The sequence below is a fragment of the Calidris pugnax genome, unplaced genomic scaffold (assembly GCF_001431845.1).
Source record: "Calidris pugnax isolate Ruff unplaced genomic scaffold, ASM143184v1 scaffold157, whole genome shotgun sequence".
In the NCBI taxonomy this organism is placed as follows: Eukaryota; Metazoa; Chordata; class Aves; order Charadriiformes; family Scolopacidae; genus Calidris; species Calidris pugnax.
In genome coordinates this window covers 1,190,845-1,210,356 of record NW_015090992.1, presented here as the reverse complement: position 1 = coordinate 1,210,356, position 19,512 = coordinate 1,190,845, and the positions used below count along the sequence as shown (strand labels likewise).

Below are 19,512 nucleotides of genomic sequence, written 5' to 3'. Positions count from 1 at the left end.
GGAGGAGGGGCTGCGCCCCGCCAGCCCCGTCGCACTCACCGCCCCTCGCTCGGAGCGGCGGCGGCGCGGAACACGGCGGCAGCTCCCGGCGGCGGCTCCCGGTGGGACGGGGAGGGCGCCCGTGGGACAGGTAGGCAGGGACCCGTCCCGTCCCGTCCCGAAGGTGCATCCCGGGTCGGGCGGCGACATCCCGAGGCGGGGAGGCGGATTGGGGATGCAGCATCCCGGGGGGAGCGGGGCGACATCGCAGCCGGAGCGGGGGTTGCCGTCGGTGAAGGTGTCCTCGGTGGGACGGGACGGGTACCACCGCCCTTGCAGAGCAGCCGGGCGCCCGTCCGTCTGTCTTTCCGCGATGTCCCCGGTGGGGGGACCGCGCTGGTGGGGCGGCTGTGGGGCTCCGGTCGGGCTCGTCGCTCTGACCCCGGCTATAGGTATCGCCTCCCTCTCCCGCCCGGGCGGTCCGGGGACGGGACGGGTCGGTTCAGGCTCCCCGCAGAGCAGAATATTTGCGCGAAAGATCTGTTACTTAAAGGTTTCCGTTCGTTTTCCGGAAAGCTTTTGGCACTTCTAAACGGAGACTGGAACGAGGGAACATACTGAGATAGCGGGGTGTTTGTGTATATATGTAAATAAGCATGACCTGCACGTGAAAATGCACATCTGTTTAATAACTTGACTTCATTCCCCCAGCGTATGTCCTCCAGGAGAAGCTGCCTAGAGAAATTCTCAGTTGCGTGGTATCCTGTACAGATTTTCCTTTGGCGACAGTCACAGTAGTGTAAATGTTTCCTATTTTGTGTCTCAGCCAAGAAGCAGGCTTGATCTGGAAATGTAGGCGCAAATCAATTAGGAAAAATAGGCAGCTGCTTTTCCTAGAATGAGCTCGGAATGCAGGGCTTTTTGGTAACCCTATGAATTACTTAAATGTTGCTGCCAGTCATTGAGTAAATGTACTCAAAGCAGACATGTATTTCCCAGAATGGTGTACAGCTCAGAAGTTTTTCTCGACTACCAACTTTTGATTGCAGAGTGAGTTTAACTCAGTTTGGAACATGCCATCAGTACTGAAGATGTTTCATGGCATACTTTCTCAGGTTTGTAACTGAGCTTTGGCAGCAGCGGTTTGGAAAGCAGATTAACATAATGACTTTATTTAGGAAAAAAGTTTTTATCCAGCAACTTGGAAGAACAAAAAAAAAAAAAAAAAAAAAAAAAACAAGTTTGGAGAAATTTTTTTTTTTTTTTTTTAAAAAAAAAAAAAAAAAAAAAAAAAAAAAAGCCAAGTCTGGAAAATGACATTTGTTTCCCTGCAGATAAGCTACAGAACCATGCTGAAAAGTCTTAGATGCTTTGACTGAGCAGCATGTCTGATGTGAGTCTGAAACTGGGATCTGCCTTCAGGCTTCAGTTTCCTTGTCAACACCCCTAAATGGCTCTTGTGCCCAATAACACAATACCGGGGGGAAAGCGTACGTAATTAGGTATGTGCGTTCTTGTAGTGCAGGGGGGCGTGCAACTGTCTGAGCTGGAGACAGAATTTAGGAAAATGACAGCCTGGGTGGCCAAATTATCTGTATCGGTGGCTACTCAATGGCCCTGAAAATGAAATGGTATTAGGGAGCCTGTTTTTATTTTCCATCTGAAGTCAGAGCGGCCAGCTGGACAGGTGTGCTCCAGATTTTTAATAAGCTGGATGAACAATGTAATTTAAACCCAAGTTTCTACTTGTTTGCTCCTGTAACTCAGGCCCTTGCACAGCATCAAAACACGGGACTTTATCTAGTAAAATTTTTTTAAGCTTCTGACATAGACAACTGTAAGCACCATGTGGCCTTGTCATACAATCACATTTAAATGCACATCACTCCCACAAGAGGTGGATCGTCATGTTGGTATTGATTGTTAATATGCTGTGGAGATGGCATGGCTTTGCGTTTGGCTCCTTAAGATGGTGCAGTTGTAAGTCTGGAGTGTTACAAGTCCCTGCCAGAACAGAGAGCAGTTCACAGCATTGGCAATGAATTTTCTGTGTCTCGCTCAGTGACTACAATCCATATCTTGCAAAAAAATTCTCAGCTGCTGGCTGCTTAGTGGCCTGTGTGAAGTAAGCTGGCTGTATCTACTTAATTTCCCTGGAAATCCCTTACCAGAGTTCCCCTGTTTTGAGTATCGGGTGGCGAAAGGGGCCAGATCTGCACTGTTCTCCAGGGGCAGGGCTGTGCACGACGGTTTTGACTCCCCACGGACAGTCCCAGTAGATGAAACAGCATGATGCTTTAGCCCTTTGGACACCATACATGTTACCATCTTGCTAAAATACACCTAGCTAATGCCAACACTGTAAATGCGACTGGAGGTGTGGGGTTGTGTCCTTACACAGGGACCTGTCCCGGGGTTTCAAGGGTTAAATGAGCTGTTCCTGCCCAGAAGAGTTTGACCAAATGAACAGTTCTTCCGTGACTGTCATAACTCCTTTTTCCACAGAAGGATGTACTCTGCTGTATGGGGACATACACCTAGCAAATGCAGTTTAACAAAAGCAGTTAACTTATCTATGCAAAGAGCTCGGGAACCATGCATTAACATACTTAAGTTTGATTAACATCTAACAGAGTTTGGAGTGGGCTTTTGACTGCAGCTGGTAAGGATCCCTTGAATTTATATTCAGATTACTTGGCAGCAGTTTTGCACCGTGTCTTTACATACCTTTTTCTTGCCTAGGCATTTTCACTTTTTCTCATTAGGGGAAGTAAGTGGCTTCTGAAGAGGAAAAAAAATAATCAGATTCTTCACATATGTGCTACAACTTTAGTCAAAGCAAAGATATGTTGATTCTTCCAAGGAGAGTACTGTGACATTCAGTTTTTAAATGGAACACTGTGTAGAGCAGTAAAAATCCATTATAAACGTTTCTTTAGGTTTGGTGTGGAATGGTGTAGTGGAATTACAGTCAGAGTTCTTGCATCCTTACTCCCATTAAGTAGTGCCTGCCTTGATGAATAATGCCAGTGGCACCAGATTTCACTATATAGTAGTTATGTTACCAATTCACTGTCAGCAATGGAATTTGATCCTGACTTTTATTATTAAGAGATGAGTTTCCCAGTAATTCGTACTCATAATCCCCTTTAACGATTTGAAACATACTCTAGAATCAGCATATCATAAACTTAGAAATAACTGTATTATTTTTTTGATCTATGAGAAGAATCTGTCTTGATTTTCCAAATTTTTTTCCTTGTAAAAAGAGTATGTATCATCTAAAGCCATCTGTCATAAAAATAGGAGTAGGGAGGGATTGGCTTTACTAGAATAGCTTTATTGATTGTGTCAGCATTCTTGTTAATTAACCCATTCAAACTGTCTGGTCTTTAATTGATGTTTTGCTTGTGTAAGGATTTGTGGTTCATGCCTTTGGATGTACACATTAGGTTTATATTAAAATGTAGACAGACAGCTCTTCATGTTTTATCTCTGGTTTGTATCTGATTGTCAGAGAAATTAGCCCATAGTCAGCAACGATGTACTAATTCTGAGCCCTTTTGATGTGCAAGACAACGAAAGAATATAGATTGGGAAGCATAATTTTAACTTTGACACTGACTTGCTGTGTGACCTCAGGAAAGAAATTTAATCGTTTTTCTGCTGCCTTAAAAAAACACTCTTCTAAGCCTACCAAATTATTTTTGTTGAAGACACAAAGATGCAAGTTAACTCCTGCAAAGAAAATCAAATATAAAGACTTCATATTAATATGTCTTATATTTAAAGTAGAAACACTACTAATAGAAACAACAGTTAGGTTATACAGCTCTAGTGTCCCACCCCTACAGTCACAGGAGCTGTACAACAGCACAAAAATGATAACAAAAACGGTCTTGCCTTTTATAATCTAAAATTTAAGACAAAAGACAGTAGGAAATAAAAAAGGACAATGAAATAATGAAAACAGCTGTCAAGCCACAGTCACATTATTATTAATCAAAAATCATGGAAATTCAAATATTTAACGGGATTAATGATAGCTTTTTTCAGGTGGGAGTCCTCAAATAGGAGAGAGTGTAGAACTACTTCTCTGATATTAAAAAATGAGGGCTGGTACTAGAGTCCTGCCAAAGAAGAGGTCAACATCTTGTGAAGTATGAGCAATGTTGGGCATGGGAAAAGACCGTGAAAGGCAAGAGAAGGCTTGGAGAAGTCGTGACCTTAGGGAGGTGCAGAAAGTGGATTTGTCAGGCTGGACAAGAGAAGCTCATCTGGGTTTTGTGATGTGGGTGAAGTTGTCCAGGCATGAGACTGGGTGTCCCTGACCCAGCCCAGTGGTGTCTCTCATGGGCAGTGATGGTCTGGAAGGGTGCACTTGAAAGAGTTGTGGAGAATGTAGAGAAGAGGGAGGGCTTGTCAAGGCTGCTCAAGAAAGAAAGATCATCAAGAGAGCGATAATGTGTGTTTAGGGTGACTGACAGGTCTATGAGCAGGAGCAGGGTTGAATACCAGTCCAGAGTTTCACAGAAGGTGTGCTACTTTGATGGACTGCAAAGGAAAGGAAAATGAACTGGACAGAAAACAATAAGCAAGCTGCTAGTGTGTTGTTCCCATGCCCATCCCCATCCCCATTTCTTTTGGAAAGAAGCCACTGTATTGTAAAGTTTTCTTTACAATACAAGCAATCATTATGGTACAAGTTCTTGCTGCACCCCACTTATGTCTTTTGGGGGTAGATCCTGCAAGCCCTCTTCAAAGCGAGTAGCACTGTACTCCCTAAGTAACTGTATGAGACAAATATGTGCAGCACAAAATGATTCAGGGAGACAGTAAGGGCAGGAGGATGTCGTTCTTAACATATTTTGGTCTTAGCTCTGTGAGAATATTTTTCATTAATGAAAACAAAGACATCCGTGCAGGGTCTCAACGAGTTCAGTGTGTTCACAGCATCTTTTGAAGTTTCTCTTGTACAGCAATCTTGTTTATCTCCTTCTCAGGACTTTTTTGGGGTACTTGGTGAATTTAAAAGATTTAAACAGCTAGTAATAACATTGTCACCTGCTAAGTTACTCATTTTTGTCTTGTGGAAATGTTTTGATTTTATCTTGCAGACATTCTCCCGAAGTACAGGAGAAAAAATGTCCAAGGTGGAGATAACTTTGACTTGGGATTTTTCCCATCTCCAACAGTTATTTGGAACAAAATACCCTGCTGCCAAAGGGTATTGCTTGGGAGGAGTCATGGTGAGATCCCCCTGCGTGGTTGGCAGTGGACGTGGCAGTGCTGCCCCAGAGGCCCCCAGCTCCGGCTCTGACCCCTGTGATGGGGTTTCCCATGGGGAGCCCGCATGGTGCTGGGGGAAGCGGTGGGCTGCAGTCTCATTTTAACACACAGTTTTGACCATCATCATCATTCATACCTAAAGGTTAGGGCTACAGGGTGCGCCTGCCTTAACGAAGGGGAGGAATTCGCAGCTGCCATCTTCTACTGAACTGGGCTCTAGGGGGGTTCCCACCACCGTGGTGGTAGCCTTCTGACCTCCCATGCTGCAAAGGTGAACTGGATCTATCTTAACTTCTGTGTTTTCCCTGCCGTTGGCTTAATTCAGACCTTTTGTACTGCGGCGGTTTACTTTTTATTAACCATGGTGCTCAGCGCTTGAGTTTGGTGTTGATTCATGCATGGTGGTTTAGATCATGGCTTTTTTGTGTTGCTTGCCCCTTTCTTCATGTGACCCATAGAGAAGTTTCAGAATCAGCGGGCTTGGATGACAGCTTTTGAATCCTGACTTTTAAAGTTTCGGCGTTGCTCAACAGCTTAACTGAAGAGGAGCGAGAGAGTTTCCATCACAGGGCTCTGCCAAAAAGAGCCCCCAAAGTGAATGTTTTGTGTGAAAGCATGCCTTGCAGTTTAAGCCCGGAGTGACAATGATTGTAACACAATGCTGTTCATGTGACAGCCAGACAAAGAGGCCATTATGCACGGCTGGCTGGCATCAGATCCTCCCAAAGCCAGTAGTCAGACTGGGCTTGGTTGCCCTGAGGACGTGAATACACTGGAAGCACTTGCATGTTAAAAAAGAAGAAAAAGATGTGTGTGTGTGTGTGTGTGTGTGTGCATGCACATGGGTGTATGTCCCAAGGTCCAGTGTGTATGTCCCAAGGTCCAGTTAAGTTGTAAGTACAAAATGACACAATCGATTTGTTTATGGTTTTGTGGAAGTTGCTTTCAGGAATCAGCAAAACCCATGTAAAGCAGCAGTGAGGACAAACACGGTGGGAATAAGAGGGAGTATGTCAGCAGACCAAGTAGATCTTCCAGTTCCCTTGCTCCATGCTGCAAGATTGCTTCCTGCAGCGCGCTTTTCAGCATCTATAGCTGAGTTTTAGCTTTCTCTTCCAGTGCAAAATTGTGAACTGCGCTGGTCTGTCAACACACATGTGTTATGATCGCTGGAACTTAGGCAAAAATAATGCTTATGTTTGTTTGGTGGCTTTTAAACCCTCTTCAGAGTGTGCAAGACCACCGGCAAGTATCAGAGCACTTGATGCTTGAAGAAACGTCCCTGACAACTTGTGAGCTGCAGCAATCTTGGCCCCAAAGGCAGCATACTTGCGTCAGCCATTGTAAATCTACTGAAAAAATAGGGTACAGCAGCTGGAGTGGAAAGCTCTTCAATTAGAAATGTATTTGTTTAAAAACAACTGTTTGGCCGTTGCAGCCCTGAGGGCTGGATTGTCTTCTTCAGCGCACAGGAGCTGGCACCAGATGATGACCAGAGTCACTGGTGATCACACCCGGCAAAGGCACTCTGGCCTCATTTTCTAGCTACTGCTGTAGGTTACTTTTTTGTTTGTTTAATTTTTTTCCATCTTTTTTCTTTTTCCTTTTTTTTTTCTTTACACTTTTCCATCTTTTCCCCCTTTCCCTCCTTCTTTTTATAATCTCCCTTGTCTTCTTCCCCCTTTCTTTTCCTTTTCCTTTCTTTTCTTCTTTTTTTCCACCTCTCTCCTTCCCCTTCCTCCCCTTCCTTTTTTCTTGTTCTGATTGAGGACCTTATTAAATTAGTGTTTGCTTTTGAATGGCATTTGCTCCTAAACTACTAGCTTGAGGGAATCACATAACTTAAAAGCAGTCTTGTTTGTATATTGGTACTGTTATAAAAACAAAACACTGTGAGTTCCATTTCTTTAATTTCATGTAAGGTTCAAATATGTTTTTTTCATTTTGCTCTGACTGTTACACTTTTTGAATACAGAAATTCAAAATATAAAATTATTTCACATTCTGCAGTTGAGTTTTGTTTATACTGACACATTTTTCCTACTTTGTTTACACATTCCTAGTGAATATTTTATTTCAGAGAAGCTTTTGAAGTGCAGGGAGGAACAGAAAGCATTTTTTGCAACTGGTGACAGTGTAGTATTATATAATTAATCTTTTTATTTATTCAGTTCTCCATCATTAGGCTGTTCTTTGCAGGGTGTTTTTTCCTATACTTTTGGGACTGATGATGACTAAAATTACTTATGCCTATATTGAGGGTTTTGTGTCATCAAGAATTAATCTGAAGACGGTCAGGCTGTATTTTGTGTTTGGGGTACAAATGATAAACCAAGAAGCATGGTATATTGGTAGCTCTACTAAATACACAATACAAGTGCCTGAAGAGCTGATGATTTTGTTACTCCCACCTGCACCAACAAAGAGCCAAGCTCAGTCTTGCTCCATCCAGCCCCCCAGCCACCACCACGTCCATGCACTCACCCCACCACTCCAAAAACATGACTCTCAGGAGTTGCTGAGAGTTGCAGGCTCTGTATGAACTTGGTGCTTTTGCTCCCAAACTCCTTTTTACACCAGGTTGTTTGTGTTTGGGTATCAAAAGTAGAGACCTCAGTGATTTTGTGTGAATTTTACATGTCAGTAAAAATCCCAGCCAATTTTGCCCTGACACTTGGATGTTTTTTTGGTGGTCATTGCTTCTTCCTTTACTCTTAGTGTGCTTGAAGAGTTTCACTGCTCCTGGGAAAAACCCAGGAGGTGTCTGGTTTGGGGAGCAAGGTTGGCATAGTTAGACTCCTGACCAGCTTCTTCCTCCAGTGTTCACCTTACATGTGTTAGTAAGTATTTTTAATAGAAAGAAATGCTGACAATACAGCCCAGCTGGTGCCGAGGGAGACTGAGCTATTGATCTGAGAAATGCGGTGTTCTGAGTAAGTCAGGTGAATAAATGCTTGCTGAGGGTAAAGGTGGGCTAGGTAGGCTGGTATTTTTCAAGCATTTCTCAAGAAAAGTTCTCGACATTTAATAATTCTTTTAAACGATGTTAGAAGGGTGCTAGACTGCATGGAAGTTAGTGATGTCTGTATGTGCTGCCATTAAAGGATGTTTGTAGGCCACGGCACAGCCTTATGACAGCAGTGGATTTTAATTATCCATGTAATGACTTTTTTGTGCATCAGAATCTGTTAAATTATAATGTCCTATGAATGTCCTAAAAGTGAGTGCCATGTGAAACAGCACATTTTCTGTCTCCTGAAGACAGCAAAGCAAACAGCCTCTCCACATCTGAAGTCCCATCTCTCTTCTGGCTCTCTTACTCAGGGAAAGGAAGTTACAACTTCCAAGTATTAATGCTTGGATTTGTACAAATGAACTCATGTCCCGGCCATGTTTTACTGTTCACAGCACATCCACCTGTACCATGTTTGGTTTTCAGGCCACAAAAGACAAGGACATTTGAGTCTGTATTTTAAAAATCATGGTTGGCGCTTAATGCAGAGATGGTGGCATATGATTCCTGCCTGCTGTATATGTTATGGTATATCGCTATCTCTCATGATGTAAGCCCTCACAGTCCTGTTTGATGTTCTCAGGTCCTCCCATTCTTTTGGTATCTTCTGTTGCATTGGCAGTATCCAAATTACTGTACTTGGTGACATCAAAATACGGGAGCTTTGAAACTTGTGAAATTTTGGCGTTTTATGATGCAACTAGGAGACTTTGAGGAATCTTAGCACCTCAAGAAAATTTTGTGGAAAGGTGGGAAGGAGATTTATCAGTTATGTTCAACAAGTCTCAGTTTATATCCTCTCTAGAGTGGTGTTTACTTTCATAGAAAATCTAAATAATTATATTAGGAATAAACAGACACTTAGCTCTTAAACAGAATTGTTGCAAACTCCTAAATGGGAGTCCTGTTTGCTCATGAAAAAAGAGGATGGGGCCAGTCTGTTTTCAGTGGTGCCCTGTGACAGGACAAAAGCTAACAGGCACAAACTTGAACATAGAAAGTTCTATCTAAACATAGGAGGAACTTCTTTACTTTGAGGGTGGCAGAGCATGGGCACAGGCTGCCCAGAGAGGTGGTGGAGTCTCCTTCTCTGGAGACACTCAAAACTCGCCTGGACACATATTTGTGCAACCTGCTCTAGGTGGACCTGCTTTGGCAGGGGGTAAATGATCTCCAGAGGTTCCTTCCAACCCTGTATCATTCTGTGGTTCTGTGATTTGTACCATGGTCCTGTTTGCCCCTAATTTTGTGATGCTACTTCTGGAGCTATTACTCCCATGCTTTGTGAGTTCTCATGTGCTTTATGAGCAAGTAGGTGAATATCCACAAACCCTGGATAGTTCTTTTGTCAAAGACTGCGTGTCCCCCGCTGCTACTTCAGAGTCCCTCTTCCTAGATGGAGGCCACGTTCCTCAAAGCAGCAAAGGTGAAGCAGTTAAGAAGTCATTATTAACTGTCCACATTGGCTGTGTGTTGGTTTGAGAGGATGGAGGAGAGGCAGAATAAAATGCCTGGTGCCATTATTCCTGCAGGGTGGTGTTGCTTTCCCCTTTGGTGGGAGGTTCTGTTAGGCTGCAGCTGAGGAGTGTTTCACGGGCTGCACTGCATGATTATTTTGTTTATTTATTTTTGTAAGGGGATTCTGATTAACTACACGATGGCTTTCTATGCATATGAAAGCCAGTTAAGACATTGAGTTTCTCCTGCCATGGCAAAGACCTGGGCACCTGTGGCCGGACGGCTGCTGCCGCTCCTTTGTGCTGGTGTTGTCTTCCTGGCATGGACCACTGGAAACTAAAAATACATAATACTTTGCAGTTTCTCAATGTCAAATTTATGAAGAGAGGAACTGTAAGTCCAGGAGGAAAAGACCCACCTCCCTGGCTCTGCTGGCTGTTTTGTTTCCCTGCTGAGGTACAGGAAGGCTGGTGGTCTACCAAGTGTAACAGCCCTGCTACAATTGTCTCCTTCCCTTCCCATGCAGCAGACTGAGGTCTTAAATCTTGGCCAGGGTACGGGCTTAGTGTGGACTTGGCCGCTCTGGCTGTAGCCTCTGTGGGTGCTGAGAGATGAGCTCTGCCTTTCCAGCAGGTTGAGGAGGCATCCCATTACGGGGAGCCTCTGCGCCACGTACCCAGGTGTTTGACATGGGGACTGCACCTTCCTCTGGTTTTCAGTTTGGCAATGGTGTTTCTAAAGAAAATTTCACAGTTTCCACAGGCTGCCTGACTCCATTGCTCCGTCACCATTGAAATCATAGGCTGCCTGTTCACCATCCTCTTTTTTGCCTAGAGAATCCCCTCTTAACACTCTTGTCTCCTTCGCTCTGTCTTCCTTTTGCTTTGACGGTGAAAATATAAAAGCTGAAAAATATGTTTGGGTCCTTTTTTCTTCCCCAGCCATGGACCATGCGGGAGCTGGGGGAGACTCCTCATGGCAGAGAACCCTTACGGGGGCATTCACCAGTGGCACCACTGGCTTTTGCATTGAACTGGAGGCCCCGCCTGCTCTGTAATGGAGCTTTAGTGCTGCTTTAATCCATGCCACATGCGGGTGACCCGAGCAAACCCTGTGGGAAGACAGAAGCCCTGTTGTGTGTTTGTGGAGCAGTTGCTCGGAAGCTGATGTACAGCTGTGGCCAGGCTTGTTTGGAAGTGAAGAGTAACTTGATCTTTTAATCTTTTTTTTTTTTTTTCCCCTTTTTTTTTTTGCCTTTTTCTTCCCCCCAGACTGATACTGTAAATAACAACTGTTTCTGAAGGGTACCTGCCAGTGTGATTGAAATGCATGTTTTGAATTGAAGGCTAGATTTCATGAAGATTTTAGCTGTGTGCAAAGAATGTGCTTAATTTTTTTTTTTTTAATTATTTTTAACTAGTTCAGTTCCTTTTAAAATAAAAGGCATAAAAGAACAAAGGCTGGGGGCCCATTTTTCTTACTTGCATTGATAAACCAGGGGTAACTCAAATGAAATCAGTTGACTCTCAGAGTAACTGAGAGGTGGTGCATGAACACGGATCCCTTGTGAATTGCCTGGTTCATACATTGTAGGATCTGTGAACACACACGTCTGTGTCGTCCAGTTATCCCAAAGCTGCCTCCACCAAGGCCAGAACAACTGGCCTCTTTTAATCGATTATTACATTTTCTTTTAGAAAAGAGCTGAATTACCAGCTCTGTAATGGACTCTACTGAGAATGCTTAGCAACACCAGTGCTCTTTAGGCTTTAAGATTTTGCATTAAAGGTACTACACGTTGCAAATACTGCTGTGGAGGTATGCCACAGGGCTTCATCATTTTAAGACAGAACGCGATACTGAATAGAAGTGAGTTTCACTAGTTCCAGTGAAGTTGCTTAAAATCTGAACCCACAAAAGAGTGCATTTTTAATTATTGAATAAGAAGATTGGGTGTGTAGTTGTTGAAAAACGGAACAAAAACACAGCAAGTGTTTTAAGTTCCCTGCTTTAACTATCCTTGCTGCTGTCAGTTGATTTTTTCATCTCCATAACCCGTTTCAGAGAGCTAGGAGACTTAATCTCATCTCTGGAACAATGTTGTTCCTCTGCAACTTTAATGCACTTCCAAGATACACTTCATTCTTTCGTACTGAACACTAGTTCATGCCAGTTTGCATTATGTATGAATAACGACAGCCAGGATACACATTCATGGCAAGTGAACCTCAAAGGATGCTGTGATTTGGGGTTCTAGTCTGCAGCAATAAGATACAGAAGAATTTTTTTGTGTCTTTGCAGACTGTCAACCTTTCTGCGTGTACCATACTCATGTACAGGTTGATTTTTGTTTTGACAGCAGAACAACTTCAGAAAATAGATTTTTGTTTGCTTTGGTTTGGTTTGCTAAAGTAGTGCTGGGATGCAGGGAGCAAATGCTCTTTCTCATCCAGCAATGAGAGAAGATATAAAAAAAGTCTGAGGTTTCTGCCTCTTGGTCTTCAGTAGGACGTTTGTGGAATGAAGTAGAAACCCAATGCAGTCACTCCAAAGTCTGCCTGCTAGGATGTACTTCAAGCTTCCTCTTCTTCTCCTGTGGGAGTCTCTCACTACACTTCTAAAAATTACCCTGCTTTCTGTTGTATTACCTATCTCCAGGGAAGAGATGTACTAAAGTTTTAGTACATTGAGGTTTTTTTCTTAGGCACGTATGTGTGTTTTTCTTCATTGCAGTTTACAACAAGAATACCAATGGGAAAAAATAAAGAAATGAAAAAGCAGACAGACAAGGAGGCATTATTGGCCTCTTCAGAGGTGACCCAAATCTGTTAAAAATTCTCTCAGTGCTGATACTGTGTGTGGTGATTCCTTTGTAAATGTCTAAGACTTGAAACTCTGTGTTTCGTGGTTCTGATGCTACACCCATGGTAAGCACTGTCAGTACGGTGTGCATGTTACTGCCATTGTGGAAGAATATTGGACTGGAGGCGTGGGTCTTAACGATAGGCTGGAAATAGAGACTAGCAGACCTAGATTCTGTTTTCAGCTCCGCTGTTGATTTATTTTATGAAATGAGATAAAACAGTTACACAGCAGTGGTTAGTAAGAGCAGCCTTATGAACAAAAAGCCTTACCATGTTGAAGTGTTCTAGATCTTATAGGGAGTCACCTTGATACAAATATTGTATATGAAACTATTATATAACGTATACTTAAAAATAAGTGTTCTTAAGTGAGTGAGTCCTATCTTTTGCTACATTAAAGAGGTTGAGGGAGATCAGATATTTGGAAAACACTTATGAAATGGAAGAGACCCCAGAGACAGAGAGCCACATGGAACCTTGCTGCGTGGAGCATGGAGCAGCCTTGGGCTCCGGAGAGCACAACAAAGACCTTCAGACAGTGACAGAGAGCATCTGCCATGGCTCATCTCACCCGTCAGGGGAGACTCTTTCCAAAAAATGGTCACTTGCTCTCCCAGAGGGAGGGAGGGAGGGAATCAGGGTGTCCCAATCTGCCCTCCAGAGAGAAGAGAGATTTATTCATGGATAAGCTTGCTGGGCAGCTGACGGGTTGGGTCAGACGAAGGGCCCGTTGCTTCCCCCAGCCTGTGGTGGAGAGCTTTGCTTTAGCTTTCAACATAAGGGCATCCTTCTGCCTTTCAGGAGCGGATGCAATGGATATTGGTACAGTTTTCCTTGCTTTTCTACACATTCCTACCTTTCTTTGCGCTCTATAGAGAAAGGCAGAAAATCAGTAAGGAAGGTCAAATAATCCCTTGCTCTTTACTGGATGAAATGGATGAAAAGAAGTAATATTAAGCAATATGGCAGCTGGCCTGTCCGTCTTCCTTGCTGACAATAGCAACATACATTTCTGTGCTTTTAGTAGAAAGCCTCTGTGAAATTGGAAAGAAGCAGTTAGTTGAGGGAGAAAGTACACATAAACTCAGAGTCATTTTGCTGTATCAGGAAGGGTAGATGCTAAGAGCTTGCTTTTTAGAGCCAGCAGCAGATCAGCTGGTAGTAAAAACAGTGTGATAGCAGTTACTGGCCAGCCCAGGCGTGGAGTTTTCACCAGGTGTTGTGGTTGTGAATCTGAGTCTTTAGTCATCAAAAGTGAGTTAGTTGTCAGCACCACCCAGCACAGGGTCACGGGCAGGAGGAGGGATGTGCTTCCTCCCAGCATCATGCGGTCCCTCGGGGTGGCTCCTCTCATCTTTCCCTATTACATGGGCTTTGCTTTCCCCTGCCTGTCTGCTGCCGGGGAGCTGCTGTTGTGTTTGCTGTCCCTGTGCAAAGTGCCCTGCTAAGCTGCCTAGAGTGTCCATGCTGCGGCCATCATAGAATCATAGAATCATCTAGTCTGGAAGAGACCCTCGGGATCATCAAGTCCAACCATCTACCCTGCTCTAAAGTTCTCCCCTGATGAGGTGAGCTGGCAAAGGTTGGCAGTGCTGAGCTGTTGGGCTGCTCTGGAGTGAGTTCAAGTTTCATCCCAAGTTTCCACACAGATCAGAGGAGAGCGTCCATCCCGTTCTCGCTCTTGCCAGAGGCTCCCTCACCATCACCGTCCGGTCCCTCTGCAAATGCTGGGCTGTTTTTCACTCTCCTCCCAGCTGATGGCTCGTCCGTGAGCAACGAAAAGCAGCAGATGTTCTACTGAACGCCAAATTTCATCCTTTTGCAATTTCCCAAACTCTGGATTGCTTGTGTCTCTCATCCGTTAATGAGAGGTGACACGTTCGCACGTTCACAGCGTTTCCTTCTGGAAATAGTGACTGCTTTTAATTTCCCTTTAGAAAAAACAGCACGCACAATTTGCAATACTTGTTTTTATTTTTAATGAATGACTGAACCAAGGCCAATGTTCCTGTAGTTTGAGCGGCAGCAGAATTTGACATAGAGATGATGCTAATGCCAGTTGGGCTATAAGTTATAAGTCTACTTACAAAGTTTGCCTGTTTTCTGGCACAGTCTCTGACACATACACTCCAGTCAATCACAGTAAAGTGCCTAATAACAGATGTGGCAATTAAGCTGAAGAATTCTGTCTCTCTCTTTTAATTTTTATTACAGGGAATAACAAAGTACCTCATTAAACCCACCATCATAGAGATTTTTTTTAATTTGGCATACAAATGTCTGCAAAAATTAGATCTCTGAATAGGGTGCCTTGTTACTAAAGGTGCTTTGTCAGACAATGCTATGAATAGACCATTTTTGTAAAGACAGATACAGTCTTGTGATACCACTGTCCTTTTACAACCCATACTGCAAAGAGGTACAGGTTTAAAGAAGATAACATGTGTCCTGAAGGATAACATTTTGAGGGATTTAGGGCCTGGTGCTAGAGTTAATAAAAATGTGGTCTTGATTCTTCTGGGTTTAAATTACACTGCCTTCAGCTGGAATTAGGAGCAGACATTTAGAAAGGTTTCAGATAACCTGTAACCAAAGTACATTAACATATTTTAATAAGAGAAACTATCTTGAAAAAGGATATTAATTGCAACCAAAAAAGTCTTCTTTTGATTGTTAGAGCTTCTAAGGCATTTGCCTTCATTAGTTTCTTTTAATGATGTACCGGGCCCTCTTTTTAAAGGAGACTCTGATTCATCATTAAAAGAAATTAATTTAAGAATTTAATGATTTAAGATGTCTTAAAAATTATGGTAAGAGAAAACTGAAGCTGATATAAATCAGAATTGGAAACATTGATATGAATTTGTTCCTGTAGTATCAGTGTTTTTATGCATAAAACATGAAGTTGTTTACTTTGTCATTGTTGCAAAGAACATGTTTTTTTACTGCCCATTATGAGTGTTGGTAGCAGTTTTATTTCTCACAGGTATTATTTATTCACTAAAGCACAGCTTCAGCTATTTATTTAGGACTATACTGACTCTGTCTGTGTCTATGTACATTTGCCTGCATGTATATGTATGAACCAATGTGCAATCACATATACACACGCACACACAAACACATGCAAGACAGAAAACCTGCAGACACCAGTGGCACCTGGCAAGCAGAATTTCTCCCTAGGAATAGTTTTTTTTCTCTGAAATTCACTGAATATAATTTCACTAAAATTACAGAACTACAAACATGGTTTTAAACTTGTAATATTTTTAAAAAAGAATATAACATTGGGTTTAGGTGTCTTAAATGTTCAGCTACTCCTTAAACTGTTGTTTATATTATGTCTGTAGACGTTAGAGGCCACAGATGGGATACTGAGACCAAATTGTCACCCTGTAATGTCAAGGAGCAGTGCAAATCAAACAAGCTAGTAAGTAAAGGTCAGGGAGAAGGCTCACAGATATAAGCATTGTTTCCATAACTGCATATGCTTACAAGCTTTATGAAAGATAAACAGTTAGAATAAAAGTTAAGTCTTGCCCCAGTTCTCCTGGGACAGTATCAATAATATACAGCTGCCACCAGTATAAATGGACACAGTATGATGGCACACTTGGTGGCTTCTTGTTAAGTAGTAGTAAATTAGCTGTGGTGGAGACAGACAGGGAGACGGGTGGAAAATGAAATGAGTAGGTGGGAATATGGGTCTGATCTTTCACATGTTGGTCTGTAGAGCTCCTTCCATTTATTCCATCTAGTTGTAACTCCCAAAGATGCACTGAAAGGATCTCCCGACGTCATTGAGCTGGTTTCCTGTGCAAATCAGAGTCTTGTGTGTTGCTCACACTATGAGGTGGCTTTATGGGGTTATATTGTAGTGTCAATGGAAGCTGTTCAGGGCAGAATTCCCTTTGACTTTAACAGGAATAGGACTTGTCCCTTTAATTTTGATTTTGTTAAAAAATTATAATTAACCAGTTTCTTCTGGTTTTGCATTATGGTCTTCCATTTTCTCTTTTGAGGAGAGAGTGCGGGAGTACTACATCCATTCTAACCTTTGCAGATGCCAAAATAAAAGATGGAAGAAGTGAATGAATGAAGTGTCAAAGGGCACACTTCTGAGTTCTCCATTCTCCTACGAGAATGTTTGGGATTTACTTTGCGGGGGGGAGAGGGGAAAGGCGGTGTGAGAGGCTTGTGCAATGAATCGTAGATGCTTTGAGCTAGATTACTGGAGGTGGAAAAGAAAAGCAGATAAGTAATGCATTGAAATGTTCAGAAGCTGTTAAAATGAGATGGCGTCAGAGTTAATTCACTTTTTTTTTTTCAATTTTAAAAAAGCACATTATTTGAAAGCTGAGATCTGTAACAAAGTACTGCAATAAGAATTTACAGAAGTGAAATGCTCAGTCAAAAATCATGAAAACAGGAGCAGACTAAAATGACAACTTTATTTTCCGTGAAGCGTTATATGCAAAGTGGCATTTCCTTGGATGATTTACAAAGATAAATCTACTGAAGCAGTGTTACCAACAGATTCGTTCACGAATTATAACAACTTGTTAGTAACCAGAAGATATAAACAAATGAGGGTGTTATATGCCTGGTTTTCATACTGAAAGAGTCCAGTGAAAGGCTGTGACAAGTGTGGGGAATTGCAGACTGAAGAATTTTGCCAGTGATAACAGAGGCTGTGTCTGGGAAGGGGAAGAATCTAATGTATGATGAAAATGTATGCGGAAAAGGAGAACATGGATGTAATGGGGGAAGGAAAGGAACAGAGGTGGTCTTTGAATAGGGCTGAAACAAGAAAGCAGAAGACTTTTAAAGGAAGGCAGGCACATTTGAAATGGATCCTAAATTGCATTGGAAGCTAAAGGAATTGTCTGAGTTCTGTCATTGTACTCCTTTATATGCTGGTAATAAACGGGAAGTGACACAGTGTCTGGAAGGCTGGTACTTGAGATAATAGGAAAAGAGGGGTCACAAAAGCTACGGTCAAGAGAGGGTAAAACCATGAATGAGAATTTCCACAGCAGTGGGACCAGGGCATCAGTGTATTTAGGCAACCACAGGATTTTCCCAGGCAACTTGTCAGCAACCACAAAGTTTTCACAGTTGCATCCATGAATACAATATCCTTTCATATGATTCCCTTTAGAAAAAAAAGAAATATCAGATGTCTGGTGATGCTATCTGCTTAAGACATTATGCTGAAAATTAGATGCAGATTTCTCACCATGTTAATTCTGTGAAAACAAGAGTTTTCATACCTGCTGCTAACGTCTAACTGGAGAAATAACTTTCTTTAAACACATGCATTCAGCCATTTTTACTCTTAGCCTTCTAGCCTTCACCTGTACTATTAAAACAGTCCTAGGGTTAATATACAGACTGATGGCCCAGTAAGGAATACATTATTTGATTTTAAAAAAGAAAAGGGGAAGGGGAAGGGAAAGGAAGTCTGTCTGTGTGGATGTTTTTGTATCAAGCCCTTTACTGTATAACCTTTCTTAAAATATGTGTTATTTGCTTTTGTTACTGTTGACTGACTGTTAACTGTCAACAGCCACCCTGGGAAAGATGCCCAGGGCTGATAGGTGCCATCTGTGTATGGCCTGAGAGCTGCTGGGCCCTGCGTCAGTAGCCTCCTCCCGGACACGGCTGACTTCACCATGGCTCCTGCATGTCTCTGCATCCCACCACTGCTTTCTTCCAAAACACAGCCTGTGGCTTCCTGGGGGGGCAGCTGGCCAGCCCCGGGGCAATCCACAGCTGTGGAGAGTGGCTGCAAGGGGAGGAGGAGGACCTTGAAGGCCTGGCTGGAGGGTGAAGGCAGCAAGCAGCTGCAACAGCTTGCCTGCAGTCAGTCAGTCAGCTGGGAAACGGCGACCTCCCAAGATCTACACACCCTTAAGAGAAAGAGATGGTGGCTGAGAATGGCCTTTATAAAATGAGGCTCCTGCATGGTCCTCCCTAAGTGTGGAAGAGGGAACTAGTCTTGGCCCCAAGTTGTCCCCCGGTGACAAGCAGCACATTGCCGTTACCCAAAAATATGACCCTGAGGCAATGCTACCACCAACTGTACAGAAACACCCTGTGAGGGTTTTCAGTGGTCTGTGTTCACAAAATTGGTTTATTATAACTGTTGTTATAATTAATTGTTTCTTTTCAGAAACAATTTCCTTTTGTTGTTGTTCCTCATCTCACATATATCTTCTCTGTTCATCACTTGCTCTTGCTTCATTTTTTGGCTTGGGACGAAGAAGCACTAACCATCTTGAGGAATTTTCCCTTTTTGGCATAAGAACCTGAAGTTAAAGCAATAATTTATTGCCCACTAATACCCAGACCAGAAACAGATAATAAATGTACTTACCTGACATAGTTTTACATGGTTCACTTGAAGTGTCTTATGTAAAAGAAGTGTATCAGGGTTGATGTTCTAGCGGCTATTTCATCTTTTGAAAGTGTGCTTTTCAGATACTTCGGTTTGGATTCTAGACAGCTTTAACTGTCTTTATTTGGTAACTTTTCATCTGGGTGGAAAATAACGGGACAGCACATTTAGCCAAAAGATTTTTATCAACTGTTCATCCTCTCGAATTCTCATGTGAATAATCTTTAAACACACAGTACCATGTGCTGTAGGTGACCATCCAGGGTTGCATGTTCTAGACCTATACTTGTTATCTGCCTTTAAAAACAATAATAAATCTTTTAATGTGAACAGAGCTCTGATTTAGTGGACAATGACAGCCACAGTGAAGTGACCCAATGCCTGTGTTGTTTGGCAGCCTGCCTCAGAGGAATAATAATGAGTCCATCTGCAAAGGATCTGGCATGCTGGCATTTGTCTTTACCATGCCTCCTTGCCTCGTGCAAACTTGACTTCCACTGAACTTTATT

General features: G+C 42.7%; 1 protein-coding gene across 1 annotated transcript in view; it reads left to right on the top strand.

Moving 5' to 3' along the window:
- Positions 1-49: 49 nt before the first annotated feature.
- The window catches only part of MEGF10 (multiple EGF-like-domains 10), a 99,862-nt gene continuing 80,399 nt past the window's right edge, over positions 50-19,512 (top strand). Inside the window, exon 1 of the mRNA XM_014954815.1 lies at positions 50-130. The gene's annotated coding sequence lies outside the window, so the exon portion shown is untranslated. The remainder of the gene's footprint in view (positions 131-19,512) is intronic.